This window comes from Pleurodeles waltl, chromosome 9 (assembly GCF_031143425.1).
Source record: "Pleurodeles waltl isolate 20211129_DDA chromosome 9, aPleWal1.hap1.20221129, whole genome shotgun sequence".
NCBI classification, from domain to species: domain Eukaryota; kingdom Metazoa; phylum Chordata; class Amphibia; order Caudata; family Salamandridae; genus Pleurodeles; species Pleurodeles waltl.
The window spans coordinates 429,655,523-429,681,418 of record NC_090448.1 but is presented as its reverse complement, the minus strand read 5'-3'; the positions used below and the strand labels follow the sequence as shown (position 1 = coordinate 429,681,418).

General features: G+C 45.1%; 1 protein-coding gene across 1 annotated transcript in view; it reads right to left on the bottom strand.

The window, feature by feature from the left end:
• Positions 1-25,896, bottom strand: part of LOC138259476 (cytochrome P450 2C28-like) — a 1,060,791-nt gene that overhangs the window by 988,452 nt on the left and 46,443 nt on the right. The window lies entirely within an intron of this gene.

Here is a 25,896-nt window from a genome sequence, read left to right as displayed (position 1 = left end):
ACCTTAGGCAATAACTATGCGGATGAGGTCACAAAGTACGGTGATCACAATGTTTGTACTTTTAATGTGGAAAACACCAAAGAGGGAATGGATAAGATCAATTACAACCTTTAGTTGACCACAGCAGATATGTGGGAGGAGGTAAAGAGGCTTCAAGAGGAAGTGTCAGAGGAAGAACAGCAGAGCTGTGTCAAGAGGAACAATCACATTTAGGTCTCAAAGAATGGAAGACCAGTGTTGCTGAATAGTTTGTTGGTAAGGCATTTTCATGGCCCAATTCATGCTGGTAGGGATGCCATGGTGAGGTTGTTTAGGCTGACATGATTGAATCCCAAGCTCAGAATGATGGCAGAAGTGCTGTGTTACAAGTGCATTGTGTGCCAACAGAACAATGTTGGAAAGAGAACTGCAGCTACATTGAGTCACATAGGAAGATCAGGAGGACCCTTTAACTGGATGCAGTTAGACTTTATCAAGATGCCTGTGTGTACCAGGCAGAGGTATGTCCTGGTGACTGTGTGCATCTTCTTGCATTGGGTTGAAGAATACCCAAGCAGGAGAAATGATAGTCTCACTGTAGCAAAACTGTTGTTGAGAGAGCTTATACCTAGATGCAGCTTCCTGACTTCTCTAGAATCAGATCCTGGGACTCATTTCAGTAATGAGGTCCTGGGATCATTGTGCGTAGCGTTGCTGGTGGAACAGAAACTGTACTGCAGTTAGTTGACCAGAGGCTTCAGGTCTTGTTGAGCATTGCAAGGACTACTGCAAGGGACTGGCTGACATGGTACCTTCTGTGTCCCATCAGGTTCCAACAGCTACAACCCTTCCACATCAGGTGCAGTGCCATGATCTCAGTTCTGATGACTGGGTTCTGCTGAAGAAGTAGGTCAAGAAGACATGACTGGAACCCCAGTGGTGTGGGCCATACCAGGTCATCCTGGTCACATCGACTGCCGTGAAGTGCTGAGGTCTCCCTAACTGGATTTACGCTTCCCATACTTGCAGAGTTGAATGTTTCCTTGATACAAAAGCACCTGTTCCAGAAGTGCAGGTGGTGACAGAGAGATGACAGGATCAGGTCAGTCAAGCTGTCAGGGGTCAAACTGAGCTTGAAACAACACTTCATCAGTCTGAGGGGGGTATTCAGCAAACCACAGTTGAAGCTGAAGCAACTGAATCCTGTCTTGCCGTGGTGAACGAGTCAAATTCAGAATCCAACCCTGACGAAGGACCAAGTGCTGGAAAAAAGTGAGTGGAAGCTGGAGACTGATGGACCAGAAGACAATAAAGGGAGAAATTGGGTTTGCTTAAAAGGATGTGTGCCATAGGCAATACCTGAGGATACTGAGAACTCTGAGCCAAGTGAAAGATGAGATGAGAGTGTGTGTAGGACCTGACCCTTTTTGCAGGATTATCCCAAACCTTTTTCCTTCTTTCTCCTATTCGTTCTGACCTGTTTTTGTTGGCTTTAGAACTCTGGGCACTGTACAACTGTTAACCAGTGCTAAGGTGCATATGCTTTCTGTCTAAAATGTACTGATGATTGGTTTCTCCATGATTGGCTTATTTGATTTACTAGTACATCCCTAGTAAATGCGTTGTGCGTGCCTGGGTGCCTGTAAATGAAATGCTACTAGTGGGAATGCATCACTAATTGTGCCACCCACATAAGTAGCCTTGTAAAGATGTCTCAGGCCTGCCACCTCAGTGCGTGAGTGTGCAGTTTTAAACTGCCATTTTGACCTGGCAAGTGCACCTACTTCCCAGGCCTAAACCGTCCCTTTTACTACATGTAAGTCACCCCTACAGTAGGCCCAAGGCAGCCCCATGGGCAGGATGCAGTGCATTTAAAAGGTAGGACATGTACTGCTTTGTTCTACATGTCCTGATAGGGAAACACTGCTAAATTAGTTTTTCACTATTGAAAGGCATATCTTTCCCTTAGGGTAACACGGAGAATGTCTTGAAATATCTTTTACGTGTAATTTCCAATTGGGAGCAGATAGAGATCTGGAGTTTGGGGTCTTTGAACTCACAATTTGAAAATAAATCTTTTGGTGAAATGGTTTTTGAACTGTAAGTTTGAAAATGCCACTTTTTGCTTAGACATTCTGTACCTCAGTCTGTCTGCTGAATATATGTCTGGGTCAGTATGACGGTTGAACTGTTTGTGAATTTACTCTAGACAGTCACACAAAGGGAGCTGAGGTGTGCCCTGCATATCCTGATGGCCCATTAACAGGCTGATGGGTCTTCCTGAGCTAGAGTGGTGGGAGGAGCTGACACCTGCACCTGAATAAGGCTGTGTCTGTCCTCACACAAAGCAGTCTCCAACCCCCTGGAGTGTGTTTGGGGCCAGGGCAGGGAAAAGCAGAGTCTTGTGCACTACAAAGACTTCTCTTGGAAGTTTGTCTACTTCAAGAATAGAAATGGGTGTACGTACTGGACCTCTGACACCACATAATTAGAATCCTTCTGGACTGAGGAGATTCTGCCAGGAAGAAGAGCTGGATGCTGTCGGAGGGATTGCCACTCTGCCTGCTGCTTTGCTGTGCTGGCCTGCTGCTAACTGTTTCTGTCCTGGGAGTGAAAAGAATGGGCTTTGCTTTCTGCATCCTGCTTCCACAGGTTCTCCAAGGACTTGGACTGAGCTTGCCTCCTGTTCAGTAGTCTCAGGGACATCAAAGACTTTATCTGGCAGCTCCTGGGCTCTCTTGCTGAGAGTCCTGACTTGCCAAATTTACCAAATCAAGTTTGTGGGCCCTTGGGTATGAGCTCTGGTGTAACAAGGAAGTAACAAGTGCATCAACATCCAGAATGACTTCAGGACTTGCACCGCTGACTGACTCCCCGCCACTGCCTCCACCGGAGCCATGTTCCTTTCTGAGTGCAAGACTGTGACCTCCACTGCAGGCCCCACATGCCACTGCAGTGGATCCAATGTCCCACCATAGCATAAGTCCAGAATACCGTGTCACTGACGTCCATGGCAGCCACCTTCGACTCTGCCTCAGCACCTGTGACCCCTCAAATCTTGGGGTGCTGAATCCATCGACCCTGCCTTGTTGTAAGGCCAGTGCTGCATCACCTCCCCTGCAACCATAAGGAACCAATGCTTCAACTCCCCTGCCTAGCAGTAAGGAACCAGTGCCTCACCTCCCCAGTGGCAGCAGAGGAACCAATGCTACACTTGCTCCAGTGACACCTCACCCCCTCAACTCCATGCAATGTCTTTGTTTCCTCATAGTTTTCCAAGGTACTGTAAATGTGGTCTTCCTAACTCAGTGACTGGCCACACTCTCTCACGGGTGGTGCTGGACTATTGGAGATGACTCCGTCAAGATGTTGTGATAGCCCCAGTTGAAGCTATTGTGTTTCTAAGTGCTATACTACATTTAATCTTTAACAATTTGTATCTAGGTAGGGTTGGATTTGTGTCATTTTGGTCTTGTTTTACTTAGATAACTATTGGCTACTTTTCTAAATTGGTGTGGAGTACTTCTGTGATGTATACACTGTGTTATTGTGTGTGTGTACAAATACTTTACACATTACCTCTGAGATAAGCCTGACTGCTTAAGCCAAGTTACCTTAGGGGTGATGAGGGGTTATCTTAGCTGTGTGACACCCATATCCTGACTAGAGTGAGGGTCTATACTTGGACAGGGTACAAACCACTGCCAACTAGCGAAACCATTTCTAACATTGGTGATCAGCGGTGAGTATAATACTTGTGTTTGTACTTTACATGCAGTGATTGGTGTACACTACTTCCATATCGCAGTGCATTATACCCTAATATATTGGTGTGGTTTTTTTTCTCTTTTTGCAACTCTTGAGTTTTGGCCACAATCATGTCTGAGTCTGGTGAACCATCAGTGATAGCTGCAGATTTGAGGGCATATTTAAGAAAAGTGGTGCTCCACACAGTGCAGCGCCACTTTTCTTGCGCCCCTTAGCGCCCCCCCTACCGCCACCATGTGTGCCCGTATTTAAAATATGGCGCACCATGGCACAGGGTAGGGGGCAATTGCATAATTTTTATGACGCTATTGATGTACTCTGTAGGAGTAGCGCCAAAATATTGGTGCTACTTCTGCAGATTACTTGGGGCCAATTGTAATCAATGGCATGCCCCCTTTTAATGCCTGCTCTGAGCAGGCGTTAAAAGTGCTGAACAAAATGATGCAGGAAAATCTGTTAGATTTCCTTGTGCCATTTCTTTGGCCCCCCTAATGGGGAAACACCCCCTTTGCATACATTATGCCTGCACAGGCTTAACGTAGCGCGCAAAAGGTTACAAAGTGGCGCAATGCATGCATTGCGCCACTCTGTAAATATGGCGTGGCGTTTTTGGCCTTCTAATGCCACATTAGCATAAACAAACTACGCTAATGTGGCATTAGAATGGTGCTAGGGGTTCTTAAATATGCCCCTTGGTGTTTGAGCAGGAGACGTTGGTAACCTATATAGTGCCTCAGCTCAAAAAGTTCTGCAGGAAGTTCACATTTCTTTTCAAAGACCTCACTAGAAAGGAGGAGCTGCAAAAGGTGCTGAGAGCCTGGTTGGCAGCCAGGAAGGCTGGTGTGCACACGGAGAATGGGAATGATGTTGTGGAGGAGGAGGAACAAAGTCTGCACCTGGGATGGCTGGAGGAACCAGCATCTCCTGTGGGGTGGGGGGGCCAGCCTGCTTGGTGGAAGAGCTCCCTCTTGAGCTGGCAGAAGTGTTTCCACTCTAGGTCTGTCTCCAAAGGAGCTGGTGAATAGGCGGAGAGCCAGGAAGCTCTGGTTGGAGCTGGTAAAGCTCAGATTGAGGAAGGAGAGAGAAAAAGATTTGGAGGAAATGAGACTGGCCCTTGAGGAGGAGAAAGTTATTTTAGCACATGAACTCATTCTGAAGGAGATGGGCTCAGTTCAGCTCAGATGGTGGCAGCAAAAATACCATGTCAAGTAATGAAGAAAAGGTCCACTTATCCAGAGGCTTAGGACCATATTTATGAAGGCCTTAGCGCCACCTAGCATCACATTAGCTTCATTTCTTTACAGTAATGTGGTGTTTGCTTGGCAAAAATGCTCTCCCACATTTATAAAGTGGCGCAAAGCATACATTGCACCACTTTGTAAACCCTTGTGCCATATTATGCCTGCACCAGGCATACTGTATGCAAGGGGGCATTCCATCGTTAGGAGGCCCAGAAAAATGGTGCAATGGAATCTAGGAGATTGGTTTTAATGGGCCTCCTTTCACTTTGCAGGACTAGCATCAACATTTTTGGCGATAATCCAGCTAAGCGCCGACCTAAATTTCTGACGCTAGTTCCCTAACGTGCGCAATGGTGCACCACATCATAAATATGGCGCACACATAGTGGCATTAGTTGTCGGTGGGGGGGGCACAGAAAAGTGGTGCATCAGCTCTGACACAACACTTTTTTTTTTTACAAATATGGGTCTTGGTTTCTAGGTAGGCCTGTGTTTAGAAATCTGCTCTGCCTGTGGAGTTTGCAGAATTCGGGCACTTCTTACTACGTAGACTCGCGCTGAGTTCAATAATACTGCATAGACCAGAGTTTGTTCGCCTGCGAGGTTGGGTTTTAGCACTCTCTCGCAAGTGACATGATACTCCCAAACTGTGAGTGCGCATAAAACTTTGCGTTCAATCGTGGTGGTTCTGGCAGCGACAGTGGCCAAAACAGTCCCGCTTGTGAGCATGAATGCACCTGGAGTAGATTTTCTGCTCCAGATGCACCTAAATCTAGTCAAAAAGTGGTTTTGGAGTAGATTTTCCTCTTCAATTGACCCCTCAAGTTGTTTTTTAGATTGAGAAGCCCTTTTTTTTAAAAAAGCAGGTAGGAAGTGCCACAGATGCTCTATCTTCCTTTTCCTGTCCAGCAGGCTTCTCCCAGTGCTTTTTCCATCTCCTGGTCACTTTTCACTTGCATTTCGAGGTGAAAGCATCACTTTTTTTGTCTCCTGGATATATCTTTGGATTTAAGGACTTTTTTTTTGTGAAATCACACAAGTAAGTTCCAAAACTAATCAATAGAGGTGTTGTTTGTTTGCATGGGCATGCACCAATATTTCTTTGTACTTTAATTTGATTTAAAAAATGCATAGTGGTGGTTGGTCTGGAGTTTAAGTATGAGCCTAATTATTTATTTTGCTTTTCATTGATTTTTCATGTTTTGACAGGAAAATTGTTGCACAGCTCAGTACCTGTCCTTTTCTACATGTTTGAAACATTTGCAATATTATTTTACTATGCGGCCTAGATTTCCAAAGGGCCATTTAGCCAGTAGGCCCAGTACTAGCAGTCATCAGTGCATGAAATAAATATTTCAGTTGTATATGTTTTTAAAACTTCATTTAGGGCAGGGAATGTGTAGGAGGCTGGACTGGCTTGTAGTGAGTACCAAGGGGTACTTGCACCTTGCACCAGGCCCAGTTATCCCTTATTAGTGTATAGGGTGTCTAGCAGCTTAGGCTGATAGATAATGGTAGCTTAGCAGAGCAGCTTAGGCTGAACTAGGAGACGTGTGAAGCTACTACAGTACCACTTAGTGTCATATGCACAATATCATAAGAAAACACAATACACAGTTATACTAAAAATAAAGGTACTTTATTTTTATGACAATATGCCAAAGTATCTTAGAGTGTACCCTCAGTGAGAGGATAGGAAATATACACAAGATATATATACACAATAGCAAAAATATGCAGTATAGTCTTAGAAAACAGTGCAAACAATGTATAGTTACAATAGGATGCAATGGGGAAACATAGGGATAGGGGCAACACAAACCATATACTCCAAAAGTGGAATGCGAACCACGAATGGACCCCAAACCTATGTGACCTTGTAGAGGGTCGCTGGGACTATTAGAAAATAGTGAGAGTTAGAAAAATAACCCTCCCCAAGACCCTGAAAAGTGAGTGCAAAGTGCCCTAAAGTTCCCCTAAGGACAAAATAGTCGTGTTAGAGGAATAATGCAGGAAAGACACAAACCAGCAATGCAACAACTGTGGATTTCCAATCTAGGGTACCTGTGGAACAAGGGGACCAAGTCCAAAAGTCACAAGCAAGTCGGAGATGGGCAGATGCCCAGGAAATGCCAGCTGCGGGTGCAAAGAAGCTTCAACTGGACAGAAGAAGCTGAGGTTTCTGCAGGAACGAAAAGGGCTAGAGACTTCCCCTTTGGTGGACGGACCCCTCTCGCCTTGGAGAGTCGTGCATGAGTGTTTTCCCGCCGGAAGGACGACAACAAGCCTTGCTAGACGCAAATCGTGCGTTTGGCGTTTTTGGACGCTGCTGGGGCCCAGGAGGGACCAGGAGGTCGCAAATTGGACCTGTAGAGAGACGGGACGTCGAGCAAGACAAAGAGCCCTCACTGAAGCAGATAGTACCCGGAGAAGTGCCAGAAACAGGCACTACGAGGATGCGTGAAACGGTGCTCGCCGAAGTTGCACAAAGGAGTCCCACGTCGCCGGAGACCAACTTAGAAAGTCGTGCAATGCAGGTTAGAGTGCCGTGGACCCAGGCTTGGCTGTGCACGAAGGATTTCCGCCGGAAGTGCACAGGGGCCGGAGTAGCTGCAAAGTCGCGGTTCCCAGCAATGCAGCCCAGCGAGGTGAGGCAAGGACTTACCTCCACCAAACTGGGGCTGAAGAGTCACTGGACTGTGGGGGTCACTTGGACAGTGTCGCTGGATTCGAGGGACCTCGCTCGTCGTGCTGAGAGGAGACCCAAGGGACCTGTGATGCAGCTTTTTGGTGCCTGCGGTTGCAGGGGGAAGATTCCGTCGACCCACAGGAGATTTCTTCGGAGCTTCTGGTGCAGAGAGGAGGCAGGCTACCCCCACAGCATGCACAAGCAGGAAAACAGTCGAGAAGGCGGCAGGATCAGTGTTACAGAATTGCAGTAGTCGTCTTTGCTACTATGTTGCAGGTTTGCAGGCTTCCAGCGCGGTCAGCGGTCGTTTCCTTATCAGAAGGTGAAGAGAGAGATGCAGAGGAACTCGGCTGAGCTCATGCATTCGTTATCTAAAGTTTCCCCAGAGACAGAGACCCTAAATAGCCAGAAAAGAGGGTTTGGCTACCTAGGAGAGAGGATAGGCTACTAACACCTGAAGGAGCCTATCAGCAGGAGTCTCTGACGTCACCTGGTGGCACTGGCCACTCAGAGCAGTCCAGTGTGCCAGCAGCACCTCTGTTTCCAAGATGGCAGAGGTCTGGAGCACACTGGAGGAGCTCTGGACACCTCCCAGGGGAGGTGCAGGTCAGGGGAGTGGTCACTCCCATTTCCTTTGTCCAGTTTCACGCCAGAGCAGGGGCTAAGGGGTCCCTGAACCGGTGTAGACTGGCTTATGCAGAATTGGGCACATCTGTGCCCAACAAAGCATTTCCAGAGGCTGGGGGAGGCTACTCCTCCCCTGCCTTCACACCATTTTCCAAAGGGAGAGGGTGTCACACCCTCTCTCAGAGGAAGTTCTTTGTTCTGCCATCCTGGGCCAGGCCTGGCTGGACCCCAGGAGGGCAGCTGCCTGTCTGAGGGGTTGGCAGCAGCAGCAGCTGCCGTGAAACCCCAGGAAGGGCAGTTTGGCAGTACCAGGGTCTGTGCTACAGACCACTGGGATCATGGGATTGTGCCAACTATGCCAGGATGGTATAGAGGGGGCAATTCCATGATCATAGACATGTTACATGGCCATATTCGGAGTTACCATTGTGAAGCTACATATAGGTAGTGACCTATATGTAGTGCACGCGTGTAATGGTGTCCCCGCACTCACAAAGTTCAGGGAATTGGCTCTGAACAATGTGGGGGCACCTTGGCTAGTGCCAGGGTGCCCTCACACTAAGTAACTTTGCACCTAACCTTTACCAGGTAAAGGTTAGACATATAGGTGACTTATAAGTTACTTAAGTGCAGTGTAAAATGGCTGTGAAATAACGTGGACGTTATTTCACTCAGGCTGCAGTGGCAGGCCTGTGTAAGAATTGTCAGATCTCCCTATGGGTGGCAAAAGAAATGCTGCAGCCCATAGGGATCTCCTGGAACCCCAATACCCTGGGTACCTCAGTACCATATACTAGGGAATTATAAGGGTGTTCCAGTAAGCCAATGTAAATTGGTAAAAATGGTCACTTAGCCTGTTAGTGACAATTTGGAAAGAAATGAGAGAGCATAACCACTGAGGTTCTGATTAGCAGAGCCTCAGTGAGACAGTTAGTCACTACACAGGTAACACATTCAGGCACACTTATGAGCACTGGGGCCCTGGGTTACCAGGGTCCCAGTGACACATACAACTAAAACAACATATATACAGTGAAAAATGGGGGTAACATGCCAGGCAAGATGGTACTTTTCTACAGAATGACATTGGATTAAATTAAAAATGGCTATTTTTTAAATGTAATTTCTTTGCAAAATGTGTATATGTTGTGTAGTAGTATTTGATGGCATAGGAGGATGGGTGTACTGTTTCTATAGCTCAGTTAATTTTCATGTTTTGCATTGCTGAATTAATGTTAGTGTTTTCTTCAGTGTTACCACCATGCATCCTTATGGCCATTGTGTGTGTGTGTGTGTGTGTGTGTGTGTGTTTGTCATTGTACACCATTTATATTTGTTCTCCATACCATGTGGCTAGGTACCATTTTGTGTGGTCTATGTCCACATACTTGCATGTGTTCTTTGTTCTCCATGCCTCCTTGTTCACAGTTGTTGTTTGACCATGTGGCTGGTGGCCATTTTGTCCATCCAGCAAGTGTCCCTTTGCCATACACATGCATGTGTTCTTTGTTTGCCATGCCTCCTTGCTCCTTGTTCTTGTTTTACCATGTAGCTGGCAGCCATTTTATGCATGCAGCCAGTGTTCCTTTGCTGTAGGCTTGCATTTGTTCTTTCTTTGTTCTCTGTGCCTCACTGCTTGTTATTGTTTGACCATGTGGCTGGTGACCATTTTGTGTATGCAGCCAGTGTTCTTTTGCCATAGGCTTGAATGTGTTCTTTCTTTGTTCCCCATTCCTCCTTGCTCCTTGTTATTGTTGCTTGACCATGTGGCTGGTGGCCATTTTGTCCATCTAGCCACTGTCCCTTTGCCATAGGCTTGCACGTGTTTTTTGTTTGCCATGCCTCCTTGCTCTTTGTTACTGTTTTACCATGTGGCTAGCAGCCATTTTGTGCATGCAACCAGTGTAGGCATAATTGTAAAGTTTAATTGTGTTTGAATAATTAAAATCATTACAAATTAAGAACAATAATAAATAAAAATCATTAAAACGTATTAAAGGAAGCTTCTTAACGTCAGGCGGTGAGAATTTCTCATTGCTTAGTGTCCATATATGGCTATAGCTGCCTATTTTGAGTGGAGAAACGGATGGACATTTGACAAGTTTAAGGATGTGAGTAGAGAGTTATGTGCTGAAAAAGTGGGCCAGTGCGATTAGTAAATAAAATTACAGCAAAGTGACAGAGCAGAGCCTCCATTATGGAGCAAACGTCTTGGTTATTGGGTGTGTACAGACTGGCTGGTTGCTTTCTTTATGGCCTGATCCATGCTCTGTAGGTATTTTACTGTTCGAGATATTACACGAGGATCCTTGGTGTTTAGGCAGGCCATTATATCTTGTCTGCAGGAGTGTATGCCCGCCTGGTTCCAGAAGGTCCTAACCAAGCGACACCGCCGATTTAAAGTTGAGCTGCAGTGGCAAAAAGTGTGGATCGCATCTTCTTTTATTGGCCACATAACCCTCAGGAGGTTTCACCTGCTTCCCCTAGCCAAGGTGCTGCATGTGTGTTATTTGGGAGGGTACCTAGGTGGTATTTTAGGAATGATCCCTTGAGTCTACTGTTCAGAGCCTCGCTCAGGTATACTTGTGGTTTTAGCTGTGTATAACTGTTTAGTACCATCCATGAGTGGGCACGGTTTGCGGGGGAAGCCTTGTCCTCTAATGATGAGTCTAGTCTTGATATTTGGCCAGTTGTCTTTTTGAATGACTCAGGTATGGGTGATGTGAGCCATGACTGAGCAAGTGCAAGTTGGTCAATGAATCGCTGGGACATTTCCCAGCTGCTGAAATGGGTTTTATTAATTTCCATCCAGACATTATAGTTTAAGGTATTCATTTTGGCTGACTTGAGCTTGTAGCACACGGTGACAAAGGTGGCCTTTCTGGCAATTGTTTGTTTTACAAGGCCGAATTCTAGCTTGATCTGGGCTGATGATGGTTATTTGGGGGAGGTGGAAAATTTCCCTGTAAATTATGACAATAACGATGTCCAAAATGTTTATTGCTCTCCCCAGGAGGGCTTTGCTTCCTTAGGCCAAGGCTAGGGCTATCTTTGCCCTTGGTGTTTCCAGGATGGGGTAGTAGGACGGTCTTTTCCACTTCTTACTGAGAGCACTGGGACCTGCAGCCAGGGTGACACATTTTCTTTTCATTTCCTCCCTATGTGGTAAAGTTACCTTTGTTTTCAAATGTGAGACCACGGCATTTATAGGCAGTGACATCTTCGACATTTGTTGCGTCCAGGGTCCTGCTGATTTTGACTGTAGTACTTTTGCAGCAGTTTATAATTTTTGTTTTCTTGTTAATTGTGAAGCCGTTCCTCACGGAGAAGACATGGGTAACATCTGGCTGGTGGTCATTTGTTTCATCCAGCCAGGGTCACTTTGCCACAGGTTGCATGTGTTCTTTGTTTGCCATACCACTTTGATCCTTGTTGATTTTTTTTACCATGTGTCTGGCAGCCATTTTGTGCATCCAGCCAGTGTGTCTTTGTCATAGACTTACATACCAATTATTGATAATTTGTTTGTTTTAAGTTTATCTTTTAATATATTTTTTATTTTCTATTTTAAGTTTTTATTCAATTATTTTTTAATTACATTTCCTATTTATTTTTTATTTTAAGTTTGTAGTTTTTTTTAATTTTGTATTTTAATTTTGAATCAGATTTTTTTTAATTTCTCCCTATTTGTATTTTTTTTATTTCATTTTATTTAATTCTGCTTTTTGCCTTGAACCATCCATCCTTCCACATTCATTCCGCTATCCATCCATACACCAAATGTGTTTCTTTAGGTGTATATTAATTCCATTTCCTCCTGGACGGCCTGGCTGTGGAGCACTGCAAACAAATCAGCAGCATAATTCATTTTTTTAATGATTATTCCACTTTCCCTGGACCACCTTGCCGCCATAGGTTTTTTAAGGATTGTTCCATTTACCCATGCACTTCTCTCTGACTACCCCCAATATCTCCATTAAAACAGATGGAAATAAAGCAAAGAGCTATATCTGCATGTTATGTTCCCTGATTTGAAATGACATTTTATGGTGTGGTCTGACTTTAAAATGTTTGATTAAATTGGTATTTATTGCATAAGTAACCAACCACACTAAGATTGCATTTGTCTGTACTATTTCAACCTGCAACAATGCCACGTTTCAGTCACTACATGTTTTTCTTGCTTGGTTTCTTTTAGGTGCACAAGAGAAGAGACTTCACATCACCCCCAGAACTGTCAAAGAGAAGGCCTTAAAATTTACTTTGGTCCTCCAAACTTTTCCGCTTGTCCATTTAAGTGCCACTGACAACTTAGAGCTTAAGATGACCCCAAAGAAAGCTACTTCCTAGAAAGTGATCAGTGAGAAGAAGCAGCTTTCCACCAGTGGTGTGCCAACAGCAATCTTTTTTTGGGAGACATGTACATGCCACACCGGCCTCTGGAGAGGAACTTCAGAGCAGCCGTCCCACATCAACAGCACCACCCCAACTTAAGCCTAAGGCCATGTCTGTCAGTGAGGCAGCCACTGCAATCATGGCGACACCGATGAGCATTGATGTTTTAGAATTAGTGGCTTCTAGATCTCCAGCAAGAAAAAGGAAGGGTACTTCTCCACCATCTTCTCCAAGCACCACTTCTGATGACAACGATAGGGACATTGAGTGGACCTAGGCAGAGTCCAGGAGATGCCAGGAGAGGCAAAAGAAAAGTTCCAGAAAGCCTTAGAGTCATGGAAGGGGATGATGATGATGATGAGGAGGAGGACGATGATGATGACGAGCCAGTCATTGTGGAAGCTGGCACAGAGGATTCTGACATTACTGTCCAACCTGCTCTGAGGGATGTGGAACAGGCTGCATCACCAGCTCCCATATTTGTAAGGCCCCAGTAGAGATTTGCACCAACCAGTACCTCAGTAGAAGTATGCACTGCAGAGAGGTAATCAACACATACACCTACTTCCAGTTCTTCTTCAGGGACAATAAGAAAGTACTCCGCTTCAGTTTGGGACTTTTTTTATGATTAGCAAACACGAGGAGAACACTATGATATGCTCCATTTGCCATGCAAGTGTTCATCGAGGTAAGCCTGGTTCACATTATGGAGTCCAGGCGATGAATATGAAAAAACTTCACACAATCCGGTGGGAGGAGCACCTTAAAAAATGATTAAACATGGTCACAGTGGCAAAGGTGAGCAGAGCTGGGATACATCAGCTACAACTGGTCAAATCACGGTGGAAGGTGAGGAAGAAGAGGGTGACATCCTCACATAAAGTTGTCCTGTCCCAAGTAGTGCACTAGAATCACCCGCCTCAGCGAGCTCACAATGGCACAGGAAGACCCAGAGTCAGATGGACACCCCACATCATACGGTGATTGCACCACGATGCACATTGAGATTACCACCACCTATATCTTAAAAGTCACCTATGTCAGCAGCCTCACAAAAGAAAGCAATCCAGGCATGTTTGGGCAGAAGGGGCCCTATGACCTTAACCATCCAATGGCACGTTAGCTTGCAAAGATGTTAGTGCTGGACCTCTTCCCTTTTTCTTTTGGGGAAGGAGTGGGTTTCTTAGTGTTTGTGGCATTCATCTGCCTGAAATGTAAGGTTTCAAGTTGGACCTATTATGACAGAGTTGCTGTTCCAGCACTGCATCACGATGTGCTGAAATGGGTTGGACAAGCTTTGCAGCAAAGTGTTGTCCATGCTATCCACCTGACGACCAAAGTGGACTAGTTGTCAAGTTACTGATTACATGTGCATCACTGCACACTGGATCTCTTTTGTGGAGGTAAAGCAAAAGCTATTTACAGGTCTTGACCCGGAAGACATTTTTAAGAGCATTCAGCAGCATGCAGCAGTATTCATGTTTGCCGTGGAAAAAATCACACGCAGTTGCAAACATCTTGGACGAGTTTAATAGCAAGGTGTCTGAATGGCTGTGATCCAGAGATCTCCAAATTATATTTATTGCCTTGGACAATGGTAGTAACATAGTCAAGGCCATAGCAGACAGTGGCCATTTCAGGGTATTGAGTGTGGCGCAATGTATCAACCTGGTTGTGCAAGACTTTCTCAAAAAGGAAGATATAGCCAGCAACATCCTGATCACCTGAAGAAGAATCTGCACTCATTTCAGCCATTCTTTTAAAGCTTGGAAACAGTTGCAGATTATTCAAGGTGGTAACAGAGTACCAGTTCAATCCTTGATACAGGAGGTGCCAACACATTGGGACTCAACCTATTATATGCTGCAATGGCTGTTTGAGCAGTACAGACAGTTCAATGATTATGTTATTCAAAGAGGAGGGAATGCAATAAGGAAAGCTGTGGTGCGGACAAATGGGGCCTAATAAAATACCTGACACAGATGCTGCTCCCTTTTGAGATTTTCACATGGGATTTTAGTAAGGAGGACAGTACGATGGGCCAAGCTGTCGCTTTGTTGCCTCTGATACAGGATGAGCTAAAGGTGTCTGAAAGGCTGTGAACGAAAATTAGAGGTGGGTGGCAAACTCCACTCCACCAGCGGAGTTCTCAGAGTTTTAGCTACTCTACGCTCTGCTTGGAGCATGGAGTTAGGCAAAAAACAACGTCACCCACCATCGGCGGAAAGGAGTTTACTGGCGTGCACTCACCATCCATCCCAAACCATCCTTGCCTTGAAACCATAAACTGTTGTGACCTTGAGTGTATAGTAACGCTAATAGAACGCCTTGTGTTCTTTTCCTAGTACCTCACATTGAAATGCGTATGCGTAGTGCATATTTCAGAGCAGTTTGGAACCCTTTGAAACAGTGGTACATTTTGTTGAGCCTGGAAGGGAGCTTCCCTCACTTGTCCAACAGGAAGCGGTCTTATGAGTGAGTTGTGGTAGCAGGCATGCCTGCAAGACACTGATGGGTTAAGGAGTCAGGCAGATGTGGGAGGTGTCTGCGCTGCTTCAGCTGCAGGCATAGGAAGTTTAGAAAAGGGGTTGAGCTGCTGCTGGGCCTGGGTGCTGTAGTCACTCGGGGTGCTCCTGACATAAGAGTGCACCTCGCCTGGTATTGCTATGCTCATCTACCCCTGCTGCCTCCTCTTTTTGAATGCCAGTCAGTGCTGGTGGGCTGATCACGTGTAGAGCTACCCCTGCAGCAAGCTTTGCTCTCAAGGGCAACAAGCTACCCATGCCTGGTGCTTAGACTCTGGCTGCTTGTGCTGTCATGTACCGCTAGCCACAATTTAGCAGCATTTCAGGTAAGGGGTTATTTTGTGCAAGCAGATGCTTGGGGTAGGTGCTTTCCTGACACAAACACCAAACAGGAGCTGAGTGGTGTCTACTGAGGAGGGGGCGGTGTGACTGTTGGGTTGTTTACAAGCCCAGAGTGATGGATCCCACAAGCTAAAATGTTCCAAAGCTGCCCTTAGGGGCATTTCTCATTGAAATGCTGGCATCGTCTTAATCTTTCCTGGCAATGTAAGGAACAGAATTCCTATTTTTTTAGGGTCCCAGAGGACAACATATGTGTGTGTATAGAAAACCGCAGTCAAACAGAGAGTGAGACCCCACATTCGAAGAGAGTTCTGGTATTTTAAGCAGGGGACGGTAACAACTCCACCTGCACACAGAAGTCTGCTGAATTCCACAGAATTTTTCGATGACACTGCAGAATTCTTTACAGTATAACTTCGGGAGCTCATGCCTTGATTGAGAGCTATCGCTTGACTTGTAATGCAAGGCAGCAAAATTACATTATCTCATTCAAAGAGTACATCGGTGCCACCACACTTGATCCACGCTATAAAAAAGTCCTTTCCTCTTTTGTTCCTTTTCTGTGGGGGATGTTTTAAAATACAAGAGGTGTATTATTGAGCAAGCCAGAGAACTGGAAGAAGAAAGTCTGGAACTTAGAATCCCACTCTGCAGTTCTGGGGTGCCGCCTTCAACTTTGAGAGAGGGCAGTCTTGTCTCACAGCAATCAACACCAGCAACAAGAACACCGACAACAACAGCATCAAAAGAATCAGACCCAAACTCTGCATTGGCTTGGTTTCAAGTAGAAGGCCTTAGGTCCAGTATAGTGGCAAAGGCAAAAGAAGTCGAGCAAGTGGCAGCACCAATGATACTTCAGAGGATGTTCCAGGAGTATCTGGATGGCCCAAAAGAGGTGTATGTGGATCAAAACCCATTGGTGTATTGGAATGAGAAAATGCGCCAATGGCCAGAATTCAGTAGGCTAGCAATAAAGGTTATGGCTTGTCCTGAAGCCAGTGTTTCTGCTGAATGTATGTTCAGTGCAGTAGTTGCAGTTGTTACAGTGAGAAGAACCAGTCTCTCACCTCAAAACATGGAGAGATTAACCATGATCAAAATGAACCAGCTTCTTATGCCACCTGATTACACTGTTCCCGAAACAACACGGAAGAAGGAAGAGGATGATTGGTCATAATCAAGAGTGTTTACTGACCAGCTTCTGGGTGAACCACCTAAGTTTGAGGAGGAACTCTACTTCCCAGTGCTAGTGCCACCATAGAACATTTTAATTATTTCTCATTAAACTTTCTTTCCCCCCCAAAAATTGCTAAAAGAACATTATATTTGTGTTGGATTTATGCTGCCCCGCCATTTTTCAGTCACCTATTACATGGATGGATTGGCGTTGGACCCGTGTGCAGTGAAGAAGACCCCACATTCTTTTCTGGACATTGGAGGCGATGCCTGCCTCCCTCACTTGCCATTGCTTATCCCTTTTTCTTGCATCACCTAGCAGGGCTGTCCCTGAATATCATTCATTAACAGACTGCCAGTGCCAATGCCAAATTCCAATGTGTTGCTACTTGCTACCAGTGGAGGAGATAATATTTTGTTCAACCACCATACTTGGAATGGAAGAGGTAATTGCATATATTGCACCAATGAGTAGTGATATAATGAATGGTTGTGAGTGATGATTGATGATGTATGTGGTGGCTGACAGTGAAGGAGGGAGTTAAGTCCAACTAATTTGTAAACTTGATTCTGATGATTTGCAATGTTGGGGGTTGATGGGTGATATTTTTTTCCTGAGAGTGATTGGTCTTTCAACCTTAGTGAAATTGACCTACAGGGTCCACTTTTTCTGGTTCCCCAGATCAGACCAGTCACTTTAGTTCCAAACACAAATCTACACAAAATACTCCAGTTCTATTTCTCTATTTGTTCTTCAACCTCAATGCACTTGACTTCACAGGTCTACCTCACACGGTTTGGGCCTCGGACGGAGTTTCTCTGAATCTGGAGGAGGAGGATAGAAGAACTCAGAGTGGGATTACCTCAACGGTTAGAAGGAGAAATTTATCGGCTTCAAATGGAAACCATGATGATGGCGAAGACTCTGAGGCCTGGTACTCATTCAGCTCTGTGGACTGGGAAATGCTGCTGAGTATGTTTTGCTGCATTGCTGGCTCAAACATCAAAATCCTTTTATCTTCTTGCACTGCTTGTGACTCTTCTTGGTGCACTCCTGACTCCTCATGAAGCTTACATTGCTTCATTTTGTCCTTCTTCTTTAGTCTATAATACAGTTACTGTTTCTTTCAATACCCAGGCCTTCTCCCATTCCTCTCCTGCACAAACAAAACTTGGTTAAAGCTCAAGACTCTAGCTTACCTACCGGACAGGTTCAGCCAGGCACCCACGAGTTACGGGCATTCCAAGAAGACTGGAGATGCATAGCCCAATTTGGCAATACAGTATCATTTTCCTTTTAACAATCATAATTTTTAGAACTGGGTGGGTTAACTTCAAACCTCTATAATCTGTATTTTTCAATCCTAGAAGACATAACATTTAAAGATATAGGCTCAGATTTAAGAGGGCCTAGCGCCATCCCAACTACACATTAGTATTTTTTTAAGCTAATGTGCTGGTAGATGGCCTAAAGCACTGCACAATATTTACAAACTGGCACAATGCTTAAATTGCACCACTTTGTAACCCTTGCACCACATTATGCATGTGCCATGCATAATATGTGCAAAGGGGGCTTAAAAGGAGCAGGCGTTAAAAGGAGGCTCCCATTGTTTTTAATAGGCCTCTGGATGCTTTGCCGGATTAGGGTCAACATTTTATTGATGCTACTCCTGCAAAGCGCCGACCTAGTGTAAAAATTCAGATGCTAGCTCCCTAACTACCACCATGGTGCGCTGTATTTTAAATACTGAGCACACATGGTGGCATTAGGGGGGCGCTAAGGGGCCCAAGAAAAGTAGTGCTGCACTAGGTGCAGCTCACATTTCATAAATCTGCTCCATAGTCTCTTGGGTCCCTCTGGGGCAGAAGGACTGTTTGCAATGCATTTAACAAAACTGTGTCATACTTATCCCTTCATTGTTTCTTTCCACAACAGATTGATGACTGTGCGCTGCTCAGGGCCTCAATTAATATTGTGTTGGTTTCTTTTGTGTACTGTTTGTCTTTGTCACACCTTTGCCCAGATCCCCTTTCCCATCCATTCATCAAGCCCCTAACCCTCTTCCCCTGCTCTGTGTGATTTATTGAGGTGTGACTTAATTTTACACCATAAACAGATCCCACAGTTGCTGCGGCAGATGTGGTGAAAGCGACACCAACTCACTGCATGACCTTCCATTACCTGAGCAATATTCCACACCTGCCCCATCAACATCATCATTCATGCCTTGAGTTGTATGTTGTGTAAACGCTTAACCTTGTTCAACCACTCTTGACTCTGAGCCCACTTCTCCTGATTCCGTCATTTCATTTCCTAAGTTTATTTTTTAAATACTAGCTCCCCACCATTGCTCAGAAGAGGTAGATATTGCTAGTTTTTACTAACATATCAGGTCTTTTTTATTGTGTATGTCAAATACTGTCATTGTGGTAGTCTGGCCTCAATCCACCTAATGTTATGATATAATACCACCCACTAACTCTGTTTTTTTCAATCTAGTAGACATTGATGGATAATCCTTTGATTAATCATGCATTTGGAGTTTGCATTGGTGGGAGTGGCACCTTCTGTCTTCCCTGTTAGTACACTAGCCTGCTACTACTGCTACCTACCACCCCCGTAAGATAACACCTTGGGAAAAACCCAGCAGTAAGAAGGCTCATCACTTCATCTATTCAGCTAAGAGAAGAACTATCGATTGAAGTGACCTTGTTTAATTAGTAATTAACTCCTACTGAAGAATATGTTATCTATGTGTATCTAGGATTTTGTACGCAAAATAGGCAATGGCAATCATCCCTAGTGGTCAATATAGTTGCAGAGGGCAATAGATCAATGGTATAAGTAAATTATACACTTTTTTTAGCAGATTTAAAAAACAGGCCCACCCCTTTCCCAAAACAAATAGCCCATACCCAAAAAGGCCAATGAAAAGTCCAATATGAAAAGGTTTTGAAAACCCCGTCCCAACTCCCTCCCCTCCCTCTCCACCCACAGCAAGTCCCTCCCACCAAAACAAAAGTTTTAAAAAAGGCACAGAAGAGGGCACTAGTCATATGGGTCTCAAGCTGGTCCAAACTCTGCTCCATCCTAGCGAGCCAGCTCTCCACAAGGTCCATCCACTGTAGGATACAGTGGAGTAATGCCCTGTCAGAGTGGGTGGGGGTGGCAGCAGGTGCAGTCAGGGACCCTGACAGCCTGCGGCGGTGCTGGCAATGTAGTTGCCAGGAGGCTAGGACTGGCATACTCCAGAGCTGGGTCCTGGTCTGAGGTAGCTATTTCACCTTTTACCTCCTCTAGGACCACCAGCCACTAGTATTTGTCCTGGATGTTTTTCAGCCTCTGCTGCCACAGACAGGCCACTCTCTCCTGCCTGGTTGGTGGTCACCCAGCAAGAGTAGCTAAATCGAGAAAAACAAAAAGAAAAATTGTAAACAATGCTCTGAACAAACACTTCTTCAAAAGCAGGGAGTGATGGCACAGTAGCACTAAATTGCTGGTCCCCTAGGGTCATTGGAATCTGATGTGATTATGATTAGGAGAGTCACAGGGCTAATTTTATTTTTTACCCACACATGCTTCACATAAAAATCACTGACTGTCTGGTAGAAAAAAAATATGGCAGAATAACACCAGATTAAAAGAACAGTGATTTCAATTTGTCTTCTTTTAAAGGCTTTTCTAGGAACCCAACAGACACTTCTATTGGGAAAATAAAAATGAATTACCTCTCATTTATGAGGAAGGCATTATACACTATGGAGTACAAGTTGTTGTACCAAATTCATGGAGGCGTGTTTGCCAGCACTTCAAATACTTTGCTACTGTCTCTAGCTGGGGCAGCTGCAGTTGACAATGATCTATCTTTAATTCCAATGGCCCTGCTCTTCCCCAAAAGCCTTTCACTTAGTTTCTACCCTGACTCCAAAGAGGCAGATGAATAAATAAGATACATCACACGTCATGTATAAAATGCAGATATATTTATCCTATCTGCCGTAGGTAGACATTGGGGAAAACGATGCACTGCACTATAGGGAAAGGAATGGGCTGTATGTATTGTATTTGGGATGTTCATCCCAGAGTATCCCTTATGCTAAACTTGAAATCAAATCTGGCACTTACTAGTCCCACTTTACTCACTGGCCACACTCACCACCACAAATTCTTTCCAACTAATTAATTCATTGGGCAGTAAGGAAAGGAAGCTTAACTTACTCTACTGCAGAGTAAGGCAGAGGCATTACGCATGTAAGTAGAGCTGTTGCTATAGAATAGAGGTGTGTCACTAATCATAGATTCATCATGTGCCTAAGCGTTGGCTTATTTAGTCACTGTATATATGAAACTTTAAAGGGAAAAATCTAAACAGGTGTTAAATAAATCTGTAATGGGAAACCATTAAATATATTTTGGAAACACTTCACATAGACATAAATATGTGCCACATATCAAGAATGGATTTTTCAATTTGTTTGGTAGGCTGGGATGGAAGAACTTAGGAAAGAATAAAGGAGTGAAGTACTAAGAGGTGACTGAGTGGGCAAAGGGAAAGCAACACACCTTGTGTGTTCGGTTTGCAAAGCATTGAAAACTCTGTAAATACTGCATTAACTGAAGCACATGCACATCGCACAGCCAGCACTGCTTTCACTAATTGAACCATACTGCACTTCTTCAGTCATGGATGGCGAAATGCCATGGGCAGCAAAGGGTTTAATGAATTATGATAATGGGTGAGATACATATCTGCCTCGTTTAACAAATACAGTGAGTCAAGGGATTCAAACGCAAATTAAAATACCCCCCACTTTGAACCATAGCTTCCATAACTATAAAACACAAAGTAAGTGAAGTAGGTGAGCAGCATGCCCTTCCACAGAAGAGCTCTCTTGTTTATTCATCCAAGCAGTTATTCAACTATCCTTTCATTCTTCCTACTATATTCACCCATAGCCACCATGATTTAATCTTTACTTTCTCTCATACAGTCTTTCACCAAAATTCACAATCCATTATCCATCCATTCAGTATCAACTATCCACCCTTCATTGAATCATCCTTTCACCCATCCATTCATTTCCCCAATACTCACCCACATATCCTTTCACTGACACACATCCTTTCCTTTCATTCCTTTCACCCATCCTTTCTTTTAACCTTCCATTCTTTTCAGTTTCCATCAAGGCAACATTTTTAGCGTGCATTATGTCTGCTTTTGCTGAGTTGCAGATAGAAGAGGCTATAAGTACCCCAACCACCGCTGTAGCTGTAATGTGTGGGGTTCACGATCATGATGCCACCCTTGTAGCTAGTGAGTAATAGTAATTGTCACTAAGCAAGCAATGTGACTTATCATTGCCCATCCCTGCCACCACTTCTCCCTCTGCTCCATCTTCTCGAGCAGTGGAACTTGACCCAGCTCCACTGGCGGTCAGTGTGGCTAGAAAATAATTAGACAGTTTTTAGATGCCAGGTACTCATGCCATTAATTTTTTTAATCAAACCAATGCAATTGCAATACATTGTTACAGTTAGGTTAGCACTGCTGAATCTTCTATCAAAAATATAAATCTGGGCATTTTGTTGGTTCACAATGTTAAAAAAGCCAGATAGTCCAGCCAACCAAACACCTTGCACAATGGAGGGGCAGAGGTATAGCTTATAATGGTGATGGCATGGAATCATTGAAGCACAATGAAGGGGTAGAATAAGAAGGGCCAATGAAGACCGAAAAAAAAAAAAATGCAGGGATAAGAGGAATTAAGCAAATAATGGATAGGGGAGTTTGAAAAAAGGAGACAGCATAAAAAAAGTGAGCAAGGCAAAATTAAAAGTAGTATAATAGTGGTCAGAGGTAAAAGTTAGGAAAATAATAATAATATTAAATCATAGTACATACTGGGATGAACAGAGCCCTCAGAATTGGGGCTGGTAGTTTGCCTCCCCCAACTCCTGCCGGACCTTCCTCTGTGGTGCCCTCTTCTTGTTCTTGGGGGCTGATGTAAGAAATAAAGAAGATAAAAAAATAGATCAGTGGTACAGTTATTCTCCACAAAATTATTATATAACAGGCAAACGCAGTAACATTGTACTTAAATCAGATCGCCTATGGTACTAGTGTGATCGACGATCATTAAATTGGCTATACTCCTAAAATCCCTATTCCAAATTTCCTTAACAAAAACTACATTTGGAAATAATGCAATGTAATGCAATGAATAATCTTTGATTCTATTCTCATTTCTCAACTCCCTTGATGGGCCAACTCATTCTCCCTTTTTTGTAGTGCATATATGCATAGTAGTACTACACATCCCTGTGATATTGCTTGGGACTGTACGGGGCACATAAAGAAAGTCACAGAGAATGCTAACTCACTGATATCACTAATTCACCATGGTGACAGGAGGACAGAAGAGTCTGCATTGCAATGGCTTCTTAAATAATCAGCCAAAGCGAGTGCCAACGAGAACGATGAGGTAGCGCTGAGCACCTGCCTAGCTCCAATTGGAATACATAATAAATAATATTTTTAAAAAGTAAATGTAACTTACCTCTGAGTGAGAGCAGCATGCCATTCGGAAAAACAATTCACATTGTAGAACACAAACCAAATAATATAGTTAATACTCACTGAGCCCCGGAATCTCCACACCTAGCAGGTCAAGCAGGTCCTGCTCATGGTCGCTGATCTTTGCTCAGTGGTGCATCAGCTTTTAGATGGGATACTGGACCTGGGTGGTGCACCGAACACACTTGCATCCCCTAGCCCAATGCTAGGGGGGTAACTGCTGCCAGGCCTGCCACCTTCTGCCAGCTTAGAGGGGAGGTGGAGCTGCATCTAGAAAACCAGTGCTGCCACCTCCTCCTCACAAAAGATAGGCTGGGCTGCACCCCTTGGTTGTCCAAGGGGGCCTGACACTGCCTCTCCCCTGTTCACCAGTGCTGCCCTCCTCTGCCTAGGTGCTGGGTGGTGTGGTGAAGAAAAGAAACAGGAGGAGAAGGAAGGAAGAAATAACTGAGTAAAGGGAAAAATAAACCAAAATACAACAAGTAAAAAAAGTATGAAAAAAATAAAAAAAAACATAAAAATACACAGACACAAAGTGACACTAATAGAATAAATAGAAATGAGGGGTAGATTAATTAGGAGGGTGAAGGATTGAAAATATAATTAAGGGATGGAAAAATCATGCCCAGTACCCGAAACAGAGTGAAAAACAAGATTGCTGCGCCCATGCGAACTGCATGGTGCTGTTCGTGAGCAATTTTCAACACAAGTACATACTTCGCTCTGCACCTGATGTAAAATACAACGTAAATGGGCACGTCAAAGGAACTGTGCCCACCCAGAGAACTCTGCGTAGTGTGGTGGAGTTTCTTTGCTACTTCATGGGCTTCTGCATAGTGAAGTTCTGTGCATTCCACCCAGGCCTATTTCTAATGAGGGGGTCAGGCATATGAGGTAGCTCCAGAGGTGCGCAGGGTCCCTGACGTGGATTGGGAAACTGGCACGGGGAGTTATATTCCTGGTGGTGAGAGGGGCACTTTACCAGCACCAGAAGGGAGTGACAGAGAGAGGTGTACACCCATGAAGGAAGCCCTGGTTAGGGAGTATGAAGTCATCCCAGAGGAGGGCTAGTTGAGTTTGGAGGGCAGTCAGATACTGTCTCACCAGATGGGGGATGATGTGGGGTAATTTTTCAAAGCATTGGATGGTTGGGTGAAGGGTAGTATGCTTAACACATGTGAGGGGCTGTACAATTTTATTGCTGGAGAGCACATGTTCAGTACCAGTTTTCCAGAGCTATGCCAACACCTGGTGGAGTGTGAGTTCTCTGACCCCAGGGAGCTTGCACTGAAGGCAGACCTCTGGGTGAATGTCAGACTGTTTGGGATGGCACGGGGGAGTGATCCCAAGGAGGATGGCTCAGGTTTTCCCCATCAGAGTGAGAGAGAGGGCTGCAGTTCATAGGCAGGTCCCAGTGTAGTAGGGGAGGAGAAGGGTCCCTCATCCTTTCCAAGAGTAGGAAAAGGGGACGGAGTGGGCAGAGACCTTGGAGGCCCTATCTCCAGCCCCAGTGCTTGGATGGCTTTTAGAGAGGGCACAGGCAGGGGCGCATAATCTGTACCAGAAGACCATCCACTTAATGGGAGTCTCATAGTAATAGGAGAATATGGGGCGCAGCTGTCACAAGTGTCCCACCAGTTCTGGTGTCTGGCAGCTCCACTCTGGAGAGGAGGGTGCAGAAGTCCAGATGGAGTGGAAAGAGGGGGAGACAGTCCCCAGAGGAAGAACAAGTGGGTTGCCAGCTCTGAGGGCAGAGCACCCCAGGAATGATCCTGGTGATGCCACTTTGGGCTCTGGAGGGCTTGATACTCTGTCAGATGGACAGTGGTCAGGAGACCTGCACCAGGCAGACTCTCATACAACACATGAGGAATTTGTTTCCCTTGTGGGGAAGGTTATACTCTTCTGGAAGTCCTGGCTTGCCAGGCACATGCCCAGCCTAAGAATACAGACCCTCGGTTGGGGGACATGTTTTGCAGGATGGTACTTCTGAACTGGGGGAGAATCATGCACTACGGCTGCAACAAGCACCCTGATAGTTCTGGTTCTGGGGGTACCACTCCCAAATGAAGGGTACAGATCTCCCCAAGAGGGGGAGCAGGGTGGAGGGACTCACCCCTGACTCCTGACTGGCATAAGGGTACAGACCCTGGGCTGGAGGACCAGTCTTAGGATACCATCCCTGAACTGGTGGGAGGAAGAGTGGACAAAGGATGTCCATCGCCTGGGGCTAATGCCCCCCCACTCTGAGAAGTCACAGAGATTAGAGAGCCCTGGAAGGGCCAAGGCCTGGTTCTTATCGCTGACAGCTATCAGTGGCCACTGTAGGTTGCTGTCCTTCTGGACAGAGTTGCCACTGGGTTGGAGACTGGAGTCATATGCTGAGTGTGGAATGGGCTGCACCACTATGTTGGTCATGGTGGTTCTGTCTGCCTACTGGGATACATCTGTGAGCAAGGTAAGGTTAAGTGCTGCACAGATATGCTCCACAGGTGAGGAGAAGGATTCCCCATGGAATTAGCTTAGTGGGCCCTGAGATTACAGACAAAAGCATCCAACCGGGTTCAGAAAGGGGT